This window comes from Panthera pardus, unplaced genomic scaffold (genome assembly GCF_024362965.1).
Source record: "Panthera pardus isolate Hobbes unplaced genomic scaffold, ASM2436296v1 HiC_scaffold_16, whole genome shotgun sequence".
NCBI lineage: Eukaryota > Metazoa > Chordata > Mammalia > Carnivora > Felidae > Panthera > Panthera pardus.
This window is the reverse complement of record NW_026526721.1, coordinates 58386170-58399319: the sequence shown is the minus strand read 5'-3', so window position 1 is coordinate 58399319 and position 13150 is coordinate 58386170. Positions and strand designations below refer to the sequence as shown.

At 37.9% G+C, this 13150-nt stretch overlaps 1 long non-coding RNA gene across 1 annotated transcript; it reads right to left on the bottom strand.

The window, feature by feature from the left end:
* Window positions 1-1216: 1216 nt before the first annotated feature.
* Window positions 1217-12074, bottom strand: LOC109266384 (uncharacterized). The gene is made up of 3 exons (XR_002079694.2): window positions 11119-12074; window positions 4089-4220; window positions 1217-3843 (listed from the first exon to the last, which is right to left on the bottom strand). It is a non-coding gene; the product is annotated as an uncharacterized LOC109266384 (long non-coding RNA).
* Between the last annotated feature and the right edge of the window lie 1076 nt (window positions 12075-13150).

Sequence of the window (13150 nt, the reverse complement as noted above, 5' to 3'; positions counted from 1 at the left end):
GTCGCAGGGTACAAAATCAATGTACAGAAATCGGTTGCATTTTTATACACCCATAATGAAGCAACATAAACATAATTAAAAATCTGATCCCATTTACAATTGCACCAAGAGCCATAAAATAGCTAGGAATAAACCTAACCAAAGATGTAAAAGATCTATAAGCTGAAAATTATAGAAAGCTTATGAAGGAAATTGAAGAAGACACAAAGAAATGGAAAAAACATTCCATGCTCATTGATTGGGAGAATAAATATTGTTAAAATTTCAGTACTACCCAAAGCAATCTACACATCCAATGCAATCCCAATCAAAATTGCACTGGCATTCTTCTCAAAGCTAGAATAAACAATCCGGAAATTTGTATGGAGCCACAACAGACCCCAAATAGCCAAAGTAATATTGAAGAAGAAAACCAAAGTGGGAGGCATCACAATCTAGACTTTAGCCTCTACTACAAAGCTGTAAGCATGAAGACAGTATGGTACTGGCACAAATACAGGCACATAGACCAATGGAATAGAATAGAGAACCCAGAATTGGACCCACAAATATATGGTCAACTAATCTTTGACAAAGCAGGAAAGAGAATCCAATGGAAAAGACAGTCTCTTTAGCCAATGGTGCTGGGAGAACTGGACAGCAACAGGCAGAAGAATGAAACCAGACCACTTTCTCTCACCATACACAAAAATAAACTCAAAATGGATGACAGACCTAAATGGAAGCCATCAAAACCTTAGAGGAGAAAGCAGGCAACAACCTCTTTGATCTCAGCTGCAGCAATTTCTTGCTCAACACATCTCCAAAGGCAAGGGAACTAAAAGCAAAAATGAACTCTTGGGACTTCCTCAAGATTAAAAGCTTGCAGAGGAAACTGCAAAGGAAACAATCAACAAAACTAAAAGGCAAATGACGGAATTTGAAAAGATATTTGCAAATGACATATCAGAAAAAGGGTTAGTATCAAAAATCTATAAAGAATTTACCAAACTCAACATCTGTAAAATAAATAATCCAGTGAAGAAATGAGCAGAAGACATGAATAGACACTTTTCCAAGGAAGACATTCAGATGGCCAACAAACACATGAAAAGATGCTGAATATCACTCATCATCAGGGAAATACAAATAAAAGCTGCACTGAGATACAGCCTCACACTGGTCAGAGAGGCTAAAATGTTTATTTATTTTTGAGAGAGAGAGAAAGAGAGAAAGAGAGAGAGACAGAGTGGGAGGGAGGTGCAGAGAGAGAGAGGGAGACACAGAATCCGAAGCAGGCTTCAGGCTCTGAGCTGTCAGCACAAAGCCCAACACAGGGCTCAAACTCATGAACCACGAGATCATGACCTGAGCCGAAGTCAATGCTTAACCAAGACACCCAGTATGATTATTTTTAAAAATCAGTAGCCTACCTTGTATGCATTCTTCAATATTATTATTAGGGGCTAATATGTTGAGTGACAAGAGTGACTACAATTTAGCATATGTATGGTGTTTTATTTCTTTGTAGAATTATGATCATATTTTCTTAGAGTTCAAGGTGACCCAAGTTCAATTCTCTCTCCAAAGCAGACTTTTTTCTTCTGTGTAACAAAATAAGTTTTGATTTGGAAACCAGGGACAAAGTAGGATAAGTTGATTTTTCTTAAATAAAAGAAATATGGTATCTTGCACAACTGAGCTAATAGTTTAAGATTCATCTCACTATATTCTTAATCACACCTAGTAGGATAATCCCTTTAACTCACTTGAAAGAAGGGAACAAGTAAGGTCCTATGTTATTCAAATCAAAACCAGATTAAGGCTTCATACTGACCTGCCCTTCACGATAATAAGCTTCTCTCCTCCCTTGTAGTCATCTTCTTTATGGTAATCCTAATTGCCCAGAGAGCTTACACATATTCATCATATCCTGTAAGGAAGAGCTCCACCTTGAAACTGGAGTTTGTCAAAACTACCTCCATAAATTCGCTCTGCTGGGTCATGCTTTATGGCCGAAAGTGAAGGCTCTTTTCTTTTCTTTTCTTTTCTTTTCTTTTCTTTTCTTTTTCTTTTTTTTTCTTTCTTTTTTTTTTTTTAGTGCTTATTTAAAGAGAGAGAAAGAGACAGAGTGAGAGTGGGGAAAGGGCAGAGAGAGAGAGGGAGACACAAAACCCGAAACAGGCTCCAGGCTCTGAGCTGTCAGCACAGAACCCAACGTCGGGTTTGAACTCATGAACTGCAAGATCATGACCTGAGTCAAAGTTGGACACTTAAATGACTGAGCTGCCCCTAGTGAAGGCTATTTTCAATGAAATTCTCCCCTCACTGATGTTGCCCCACCTGCTATGCAATAACCCTGGCCATGTACAGAAGATTCTTTGGGTTGATCCTGTTTTCCTCCTGGCACTGATGCTCCTCTGGGAAATCTTTAAACAAAGCATCTATGACTCTGAAGAACACTGGGCTATTGCTATCACTGGGGCCCTTAAAGCACTTTGTTTCCATTCATTTCCAGTTGTTAGCCCTGATGCCAAGAACTTCTTGAGGGAGAAGAGGAACACTCAACCTTACTGCTCCCACAGAGTCAGACAGTTGCATTCATTGTTCCTTGCCAACCTGTTTGTCCTGTAGTAGTTTCTCAAGGTATACACTGAAAGGAAAAAATAATAATAACTTACTCTTTCCTGGGAGAGTTACATCCAATGATAACTTTTACATGGCAAAATAGCCCTGGGTTTCAAGGAATTTGTTCCTTCAACACACGTGTGAGTTAGAAACATACCAGATTCTGCCTTTCCAGACATCCTCCCACTACATGTGTATAAAAATTTTGTAGTACCCATTTATATTTGCTTGGCAAGTGTGTCATTGCTTTAGTCTCTCAGCCTAACTACTATCATTGATGGAAGCTTAACTATTCATACCACAGACTCATAAATAAGGTACCATAACCATAAATAGGCATAAACAAGACAGCCAGTTGACTTAATAATACATTCCTCAAATTGTAGGGCATGAGCTCATGAGGCACATCTTTGTAAGTGTCAGCTCAGGAAAAAAAAAAACCTTTAAAATCGCAGTGAGTCATGGACACATTGTTTTCCTATGTAGCCCTGCATCCCTCTTTATAATGGCAACTGCATACTGTCAAGTCAATCTTGCATCACCCAAAACTTCTTTAAACTAAGCATTGTGGATTTGTGAGAGTACAAACGATACCCCAGACTGTGGGTGCAGAAGCAGAGTTTAACATTGTCTGCCATACAAGAAAAATTCATTCTCCTCCTGGCTCCATGATATTCCCATGCCAGTATCTCTTGCTTGGATCCACTAAGGTAATTTTCCTTTTTCAGGTTTTAATGAGCTTGGGAAACAGAGAAAGCATGTCAAAAAGTAGAAGAAAGGAAAGGAAAGAAAACAAACATGATGCTCTGCTATGCCTTCTCATTTAACCCTGGAAAACAGTGCAAAGAATTATTCACAGATGAGGACATGTGGCATGAAAAGTTGATACCTATGATTATGTAGTCTGTTCCAAATCTTGAATTTGCAGGAATTTGACTCCACAACCCATCATGCTATTATACTACTGCTAGAAGTCTCTTTTAATACTCATACTTTTTTTTGGATTAAAAATCCAAATTTTATTTTTAACCTGTATCATTTAAATCTCAAATACTTAGGGCGCCTGTGTAGCTCAGTAAGTTGACAATCCAGCTTCGGCTCAGGCCATGATCTCGCGGTTCATGGGTTCGAGTTCCACGTCGGGCTCTTGCTGACAACTCAGAGCCTGGAGGCTGCTTTGGCTGCTGTGTCTCTCTCTCTCTCTGCCCCTCCCCTGCTTGTGGGTGCATTTTCTCTCTCTCTTTCAAAAATAAACATTAAAAAAATAATAAAAAATAAATCACAAATACTTGGTATGAACACTATTAAGTACTAAAACATGGCAAGTCATAATACAACCTCAAGTTAGTGGGATCCTTTAGTATTTCAAAGTTCTTTTACATACATTACCCCTTACATTTCTCTCAACAGTATAAGATGAATATTCTTACATCATCTCTTTTTAAAAAATGGAGAAGTCAAGATTTAGAGAGGTGACTGACTTGTGGGACATGGCATGGCAGTGCTTTTGTCAGAATGTGAAGCTGGGTCTTCTGGTTCCAAGTCCAGAATAGCTGCATTACTCTGCTCTGTTCAGAGTGCTTTGTTGAGGAAACATCTGTAGCTTCTTCTTCCTGGGGGCAGAGCATCAGGAGAAGGGCAACAAAGAGTATACATGCTTTCTCAGTTATCTTTGACAGTGGTTTCCTTACACTAACAATTTCAAGAGTTGTCCTCCCTCTGTTTCCTTCCTCCTCTCCACTGAGAGTCTACGGAGTGTTTTATATTCGCCGTGGTAGGTATTTGGGCTTTCTCATCTTGGAGATATGCTACCCCTCTCCCCTCGCTTGTTATGACCATATGTAATGAGAAGTTCAAACACAACCAGACTGTTTGTACTGTGGATGCAGGAACCTTGCTGCTACCTGGAAAGCCTAACGGCAAAAACCAGTCCTGCTGGCTGCCATCTCTGCCAAGGGGAGAAGGCTCTTTGTTCACTTATCCACGCAAATGGAAGCTCTTCCTTGGCTTGGGTAATATTTCCTCTTAATTACCTTAATTTTCTTGAGACATTATTCATGTCCAAATTCCTTTCCTTGGCAGATAGGGACCTGAGGGCTTTGCTCTTGGCTGAGGTTCTGAAAAGTTGCACTGAGTTTGATAATAACATGAAACTTCACAGAGGAATAGATTGCAGAGCAAAGGGGAAACTGGAGGCCAGAATCTTGGGGAAAGTGAAGTTGGGAGTCAAGTGGCACAAATATAGAAATTTTTCTAAAGGGCAAAGGGATGAGCCATAGGAGAAAATCAACTCTAAGGCCAAGAGACCAGGACCAAGGTGAAGAGAAAGGCAAGGGCTAGCCTAGAAGTGCCTACAAGGAGCATGAAGAATTTTTTAAAGCACCTGCGATACAGAACCCTTTTTTAGAAGTCCAAGGGCACCAACTTTGTTCTAATCTCTTTATTCTTCACTTAAAAATATCAATTTCAGGGGCACCTAGGTGGCTTAGTTGGCTGGACATCTGACTCTTGATTTCGGCTCAGGTCATGATCCCAGGGTCATGAGATTGAGCCCCACTTTGGGCTCCACGCTGAGCATGGGACCTGCTTAAGATTATTTCTTTCTCTTGAGGCACCTGGGTGGCTCAGTCAGTTAAGCACCCAACTTTGGCTCAGGTCATGATCTCACGGTTCATGATTTGAGCCCTGCATCGGGCTCTGTACTGATAGCTCAGAGCCTGGAGCCTGCTAAGGATCCTGTGTCTCCCTCTCTCTGCCCCACCCCCACTTGTGCTCTCTTTCTCAAAAATAAATACACCTTAAACTAATTTTAAAAAAAAGATTGTTTCTCTCTCCCTCCTTCTACCCCTCTTCTTCCACTCTCGCTCTCTTTCTCTCTATATAATAAAATAAATAAATAAAATTTTAAAAACTCAATTCCAAGTGGGATGGAGGGGAATGAGGTCTCAAGAACCTCAAGTCGAGTTGGATACTCCACTGAGAAACAGCAAATTATCCTGGGCTCAGTCAAAGGGAATTCGAAGACATATAAGCAATCCCAGCAAGATTTATACCTAAAAATATTAATTTTCATGAGTCACGAACTAATATTTCAATGTTACAAGAGCAGGTCCCTAGCTTCCTAGCCATTTTATTTCTACCCAGTGCTTGAGTTGATATTTGACACTGAGCCTAAAACTCCCTATTCTTATTAAATCATTTATTTTAATTTACCTCCCCTGACTTGTATAGGCATCTGAGATTGCAGTTTCCACTCTAGAGGCATAAACAAACTTTATCTCCATTCCTTTCCTTTTTTTTTTTTTTTCTTTTCTTTTCACTCAGGAATCTCAATTCCAATGCCTCAAAACTTTAACCAGTCCCAAAGTAGTTCCTCTCCTTCCAAGATTTCTGGGGAGCTTACTTTGTTCTTGTCACCCTTACCATGTTGCTTAATTAATGAACTATTAAACAACTCTACAGACATTAATATGATATAGATCATGTCATGAGGCAGTACATGATTAATTTTCAAATGTGCATCAAAAGCTATAACTTAGAGTGAGGCTAGAAATGATTTTTTTTTTTTTAAGGGAAAGTATACAAAGCTCTTTGCCTTTTGTGACTTGAACAAATCTAAACTTACATTGTCTGGGGACATGAAAATCTATTATGTAACACTTTGCTGATGTAAACAATTTAGTTTGTTATATTTAAGATATGATATGTACTGGTATTATTGAAAAAAAATATGGAGAAAAGGAATCTACGTACTCTCATCTCTTATTTTTTTAGAAGTTAGGAAATAATAGGAATCAAAAGCTTAGAAAAAATCATCTGAATTTTTCTCTTTTTATCCCTAGGTCTTTAGATGTCTAGTGACTGGTCAATGGAAGCATAGAGACTGAACTTGGATAAATTTTGTGGAGGAATCACTTTTGAAGGGTGGGAAAGATTTACATAAGCGGAGCAGAAGTGAAGTGGAGGGACAATTCACCCTAGTCAGAAAAGTGTACATATGAGCACAAACACAGCAATATAAAAGGTTGTAACAGAGACTTTTGAGGAAGAGATGGGCAGAAGTACAAGCTTGAGGTGATAAGGATCTTATTTTCTCCTTAAAAGTACTCCAAACTAGGGGTAGCTGGGTGGCTCAGTTAGTTAAGATCTGACTTTTGATTTCAGCTCAGGTCATAGTCTCTGGGTTCATGAGATCCTACCCCTCATCGGGCTCTGTGCTAACAGCACGGAGCCTGCTTAGGATTCTCTCTCTCCTTCTCTCTCTTCCCCTCCCCCACTTGTGCCCCCCCCCTCAATCAAAATGAATAAATAAACATTCTTTTTAAAAAAGGTACACCAATCTAGCTGAAAACTGAGTGTGATACATTTTTTCTTTTAATAAATTCAGCCAATGAAGACATATTTATCAATTTACTCAACAAGTACTTATAGAGTGCCTTCCCTTATGTGACAAATATGCATGTTATATTCTCAACAAAGCCAAGAACAAGGAAGTTATTTACATATAACTGTAATTAGCATATTTTATGAGTCAAAAGTTTGAACACTGACATGCCCCTGAAAATCCGGGGAAGATGGTTAGCAATTATAATGAGTAAATAGGTATAAGCAAGAACAAGGGGGATCCATTTACCTTGGAGAGGGAGGAAGATGCAAGAGTGTTGCCCAGAGGTGGAATTGAAAGAACCCCAAGACTGACAGTATGGGACACAGCATGAGCTATGGGAATCATCTCAATTCAAATTAAGAACACCATCACAGGATGCTAAGTAAAACACAAGCACCTGCCATATAATAGAAGCTCAATAAATGTTTATTGAATGAATGAGTAAATGAATCAAAGTCGTCTGACAAGTCTCCTTGTTTGGCAGTCAACATAGCTCTTGATGGCACAATAAGCAGGCATCTGCTTCCCACATATAATTTTATTACTTTCAAAGACAATTAAGAAAAAACAAAGCTCCAATAATTTAAAAAAAGAAATAAATATTAAGCTTGCCTGCCTTTGAGTTTAAACAATGTTCGTAATTGACAATGATCTATTTCTTCAAATTTGTGGGGTCACATTACATGCTTATTTTATCATCTTTTATTCCTTATAAATCCTTTTTAAATTTTTTGTGTTTAAAAAAATTTAATGTTTTTTATTTTTGAGAGAGAGAGAGAAAAAAAGAGTGCAAGCAGAAGAGGGGCAGAGGAAAAGGGAGACACAGAATCTGAGGCAGGCTCCAGGCTCTGAGTTTCAGCACAGAGCCCGACACGGGGCTCAAACTCACGAACCATGAGACATGACCTGAGCCAAAGTCAGATGCTTAACCGACTGAGCCACACAGAAGTTCCCTTATAAATCCTTTCTTAATAAATTAGTTGAAAATAAGTAAAAATAAGATGAATTAAAAAAAAAACAACTCATTGCTTTGTCCCCTGCCAATCTCTAGAGTTAGGGAAAGATTATAGCTGAAGCTGAAGTTGAAGGAGAATGAGGCCTCCTATGCAGAAGGTCTAGGAACATTATGGAGTCCATTCTGCTGGCATTCGGGAGGGTTTTACTAATCAGTTCATTTGTCTGTTTTTCTATCCATAACAAAATTTTGTAAAAAGTCTGAACATATGATTAAACACATTTTTTTAAAGAATGCCATGTAAAACCCATGACACTAACTTGACTCTACAGAAGATGTTATGGAGCCACTTTAACCTGGTTTATATCTGCCATTGAATTCAGTACTGAGAAGCACAGGGTCTGCACTAAGGAGATGATCCTTTCTCAATGTTTAAACTATCTATTAGTGAACTGGGTCTGAATTTCCATGTCAAAGTTTTCTGTAGTTTGATCAAAATTTGATCAAGTCAGCTATAGTCCATTAATCTACTGGCATCTTCACCAGGGGCACTCCTGAGAAAGTTCAGCATTGTCTTCCAAGGAAGTGAAAACCACTCCAGACCTCAAGTGTTCCTAATCAATGACAGTATTATTAGAATATCAGGGATGCAGGAGTGGGCTTTTTTCCAAGCCCACTTGGAACCTTGATTGTCTGCACTTATTTAAAATTAGGCATGCAAACTTACTTGACTGTTATTTTCTATTCAAATTTATAACAGCTTAAAAAGTACTTTTAAAAATGGATTTTACCTAACATGATACTTAATGGTGAAAAGCTAGGATTTTTCTGCTAAGATCAGGAAAACAGCAAGAATGTCCCCTCTCACCACTCCTTTTCAACATTGTACTAGAAGTCCTAGCTAATGCAATAAGACAAGTAAGGAAACAGAAGGTATGTAGATTGAGAAGGAAGAAATAAAACTGTCTTTGCTCACAGATAACATAATTATGTAGAAAATCAGATACAATTGCCAAGAAAACTTGACTAAAGAAGTGATTATAACAAGATTACAGTATTCAAGATTAATATATGAAAGTCAATCACTTTTTTATATACCAGCAATGAACAAGTGAAATTTGCAATTCAAAGCAGAATAAGATTTATGTTATTACCCTCCAAAATAAAATTCTTAGGTATAAATATAACAGAATATATATAAGGTCCATATGAGGAAACCTATAAAACTCTTATGAAAGAAATCAAAAAAGAACTAAATGGGGAGATATCCCATGACCATGGATAGGGAAACTCATTGTCAAGATGTTAATTATTCTTGACTCTATCTATAGATGCAATGCAATTCCAATCAAAATTTCAACAATTTACTTTGTGGGTATCAACAAATGGATTCTAAAGTTTATATTCATTGGTGAAAGACTCAAAATAGCCAACACAATATTGAAGGAGAACAAAGTCAGAAGACCATTTATTTTGACAGAGATAGAGAGGGAGAGAGACATAATGCTTGAATGAGTGTGGGAGGGGTAGAGACAGAGAGAGAATACCAAGCAGGCTCTGCATTGTCAGCACAGAGCCAGACTCAGGGCTCAATCTCATGAATTGTGAGATCACGACCTGAGTGGAAATCAAGAGTCAGATGCTTAATTGACTGAGACACATAGGTGCTCCAAACTAAAGTCTATTAAAAAAAAAAAAAAAAAACTATAAAGTAAAAAGTTTATTAAAAAATAGAATTAAACATTTGCAGAACCTGAAGTGCCTGTAAGAAATCTTCAGTTATCTAAAATAGCTTGAAACCCACCAAATGATACTTTCCTTCATTTTATAACTAATAATAACATAATAAAAAAACCACAATACATTTATTACATTACAATACATATATAATATATACATATGTTAGCAATGCAGTTAAAACCTCTTAAGGAACTTTACTAAATCTTTGCAAAAATTATCTTCTTTGTTCCTCACTGCAACCATATGAGCCAAGTATTGTCTTAACTCATTTTATGCAGATGTACAGAGAAAATTGATGAATTGCTCGAGGTCACAGAGCAAGTAAATAGAAGAGACAGTGTCAACCCAAAACTCCTGCACCTTGTACTTTTTTTGAAACCATGCCCCATAAGGTTAGTAAGATTGAAAGCTTGTTTAAAGCTTGTTACTCAGAGAACTGTTTCTCCCTAATCAGCTATTATGTTTTTTCAGACCCCACTAACAAATCCACTAGCTGTCTCTGCAAAAACCAGGACTCAAGGTCAACTGATAATGGTTCTAACCTATGAACAAGCAAGACCCTGCTTTCCTTACCTGAGGTAATGAGCCTAAGACTCCATCCAGTTTATACTGGCTCTCAGGACATCCTAAAGCAACCTCCTGATGTCGGGAGCTGAATTTTGCCTCATTCTGATGCTAAGTCTGTACCCCAAAGTTAACACAGGATGTATGTTTTACGTGTTTGTTAAATGTGTATTCTCCATCTCTCCTCACGAATAGTCATAAGTTTCCCTGCCCTCTTCATCAATATGTTTGTATTCTCAACCCCTATGATTATAAAAAAACTTGTTCTGTCCCCCTTCAGGGAGGCAGATTTGAGGCTTGTCTTCCCATCTCCTCTCCTTGTTTTGCCTGCTTCTCCAATAAACTCTTTCCTTGCTGCAAACCTGACGTCTCAGTGATTGGCTTTGCTACATACACATAGTGCAGATGTACTTGGGTTTGGTTACACTTTATTTGGTCTCTTATTCCCAGGGGTTGAGCAGGACTTAGAATAGCCGATATGAAAAAAGACTGAGTACACACAGTCCATCTGTGCCCTTAAGACTTTGCTCTGTTAGTTTTCCAAAAGGCTGCCTTTCCAAAAGTCTCCAAAAGGAGAACAGAGAGCAAATCTAGTGCTGCCCAGAGGTGCCCTTTCTGCTCTGAAGGTGAACAGAAACAGAAAATGCTAAAGAGGCCATTGAAAGAGTGTTCTCGTACTTCCTATTCTCCATTCAGGCACCCACACATGTTCTCTGAGAGGCTATTATGTGAAGATGTTGTTCTGGGCACTGGAAGTATAGGAGTAGACAAGACAGAAAAGGTTCATATTCCGGTAGAGGAAACAGCTAATGTGAATGAAGGCCCTGAGTTGGGAATGCACAGATGCGCGGAAGTAGTCAGCTACCTGTGGTTGATCCCCAGCGAATGTAGGAGAAGGCTCTGTAGAAGAGGTCAGCCAGGAGGAAGAGTCTCTGGTAGCCTGGGAGGGCCAACGGCAGGACAGAAGTCTGGTTTACATTTTATTCCATTCATGTGTTTCCTCCTGATACGCTTTCTGCTTCCTTCCATTTATGCCTATGTGCTGACAGTGCAGATGGAGATCATATGGCTACCGGGCAGTGAGGCCTGAGTGGTGCCATTGCCTGTCAGAAAAGTTTATTAGGTTAAAAAGAGAGAGGAGTGGAAGATACAATTGAGCTCTGTTTCCAGAGCCACAGAGCTGGCACCAGGTTCTGCTGAAGGCGGCACAAACCACAGCCTTGTTTTCCAATTGGCATTGCCCACCACGGCCTCTTCACAGCAGAGAGTTCTGGAATAGGCAGTTAGATTCATTATTACCATACCAAGTATGTGGATGGTGCTTTAGAAGTGGGAGGCACTTTGCAGAACTGTTTTTAGCTGCCCCTTGGATAGTTTTCCAAATAAGGAGTTGTGACATCTGCCTCCCTAGGGATTCCTCTTTGATCCTTTATTTCCAGTAAGACTGAAATTCTGTGTTCCCCTACACATTGTTATTCCTCTCTCCTGGCTAACTTTTTCAGATTCCTTATTTTCAGCCTCAGAGTCACTTTCATCAGAAAGATTTCTCAGATCCGTCCCAGGCTGACATCAGTTGGGCTTTTTTTTTTTTTTTTTTTTTTTAAATCTCATAGAGGCTTTTGTGTACAGAAAACAATGCTTACAGTAGCCTGTGTTATCACTGACATTCAATCGCCTACAGTTATAAATTGAAAAACTTATTTTTTCTGAGCTTTTAAACACAATTGCAAAAATATAGTAAACTAAGAATTTTTAGTTTGAAATTAAATGCAGTTTGTACTTATTGTTAGGTTAGCTTATACTTTAACAAAATTTGCATAATCCTTTAGATACTATATATAAAATTATCTTATACTTTAAATGTATATAATTCAATAAATGAACGTGTAAATCCAATAATTTGAATGTTCTTATATATTTAAACACATTTTACAGACCTGGTTACTTACATTCTTGTGAATTTTCCAGCTGCTGTCATATTTCGTATAATGTATTTCCTCAAGAATCTCAAGCACTTAAGAAAACAGACATACAAACCCCATAAACAAACCTCCATAAGCATATACACAACTTTAATAAAGCTAAATACAAAACTTTCATATTTACATATAATTCTCTTAAGTATTTTAGCTTCTTAAAAGCTAAACCCACCAAAGGCACTAAGGAATCTACTCCTGAAATCATTGTTGCACTATATGGTAACTAATTTGGATATAAATTTTTAAAAATTAAAAAAAAAAGCTAAACTCACCAACGTAATCTTGAGAAAGAAGAACAAAGCTGGAGCTATCAACAATCCCAGATTTCAAGATATACAAAAAGCTGTAGTAATCAAAACAGTATGATACTAGCATAAAAATAGACACATAGATCAATAGACAGAATAGAAAACCCAGAAATAAACCCATGCTTGTATGTTCAGTTAATCCATGACAAAGGAGGAAAGAATATACAATGGGGAAAAGACGTCTTTTTAACAAATGATGTTGGGAAAACTAGACAGTCACATGCAAAAGAATAAAACTGGACTACTTTCTTATACCATACACAAAACTAAATTCAAAATAGATTAAACACCTACATGTGAGACCTGAAACCATAAAACCCCTAAAAGAAAACATAGGCAGTGATCTCTTGGATGTCAGCCTTCGCAACATATTTATCGATATGTTGGCAAGAGAAACAAAGCAAATTAAATTATTGGGACTACACAAAATTAAAAAAAAAAAACTTTTGCATAGCAAAGGAAACCATCAACAACAGAAAGGCAACCTAGTGAATATATATACACACATATGTATAAACTAAACAACTCAACACCAAAAAAAAAAATTTGACTCAAAAATGGGCAGAAGACCTGAACAAACATTTTTCCAAAGACAGACAGATGGCCAACA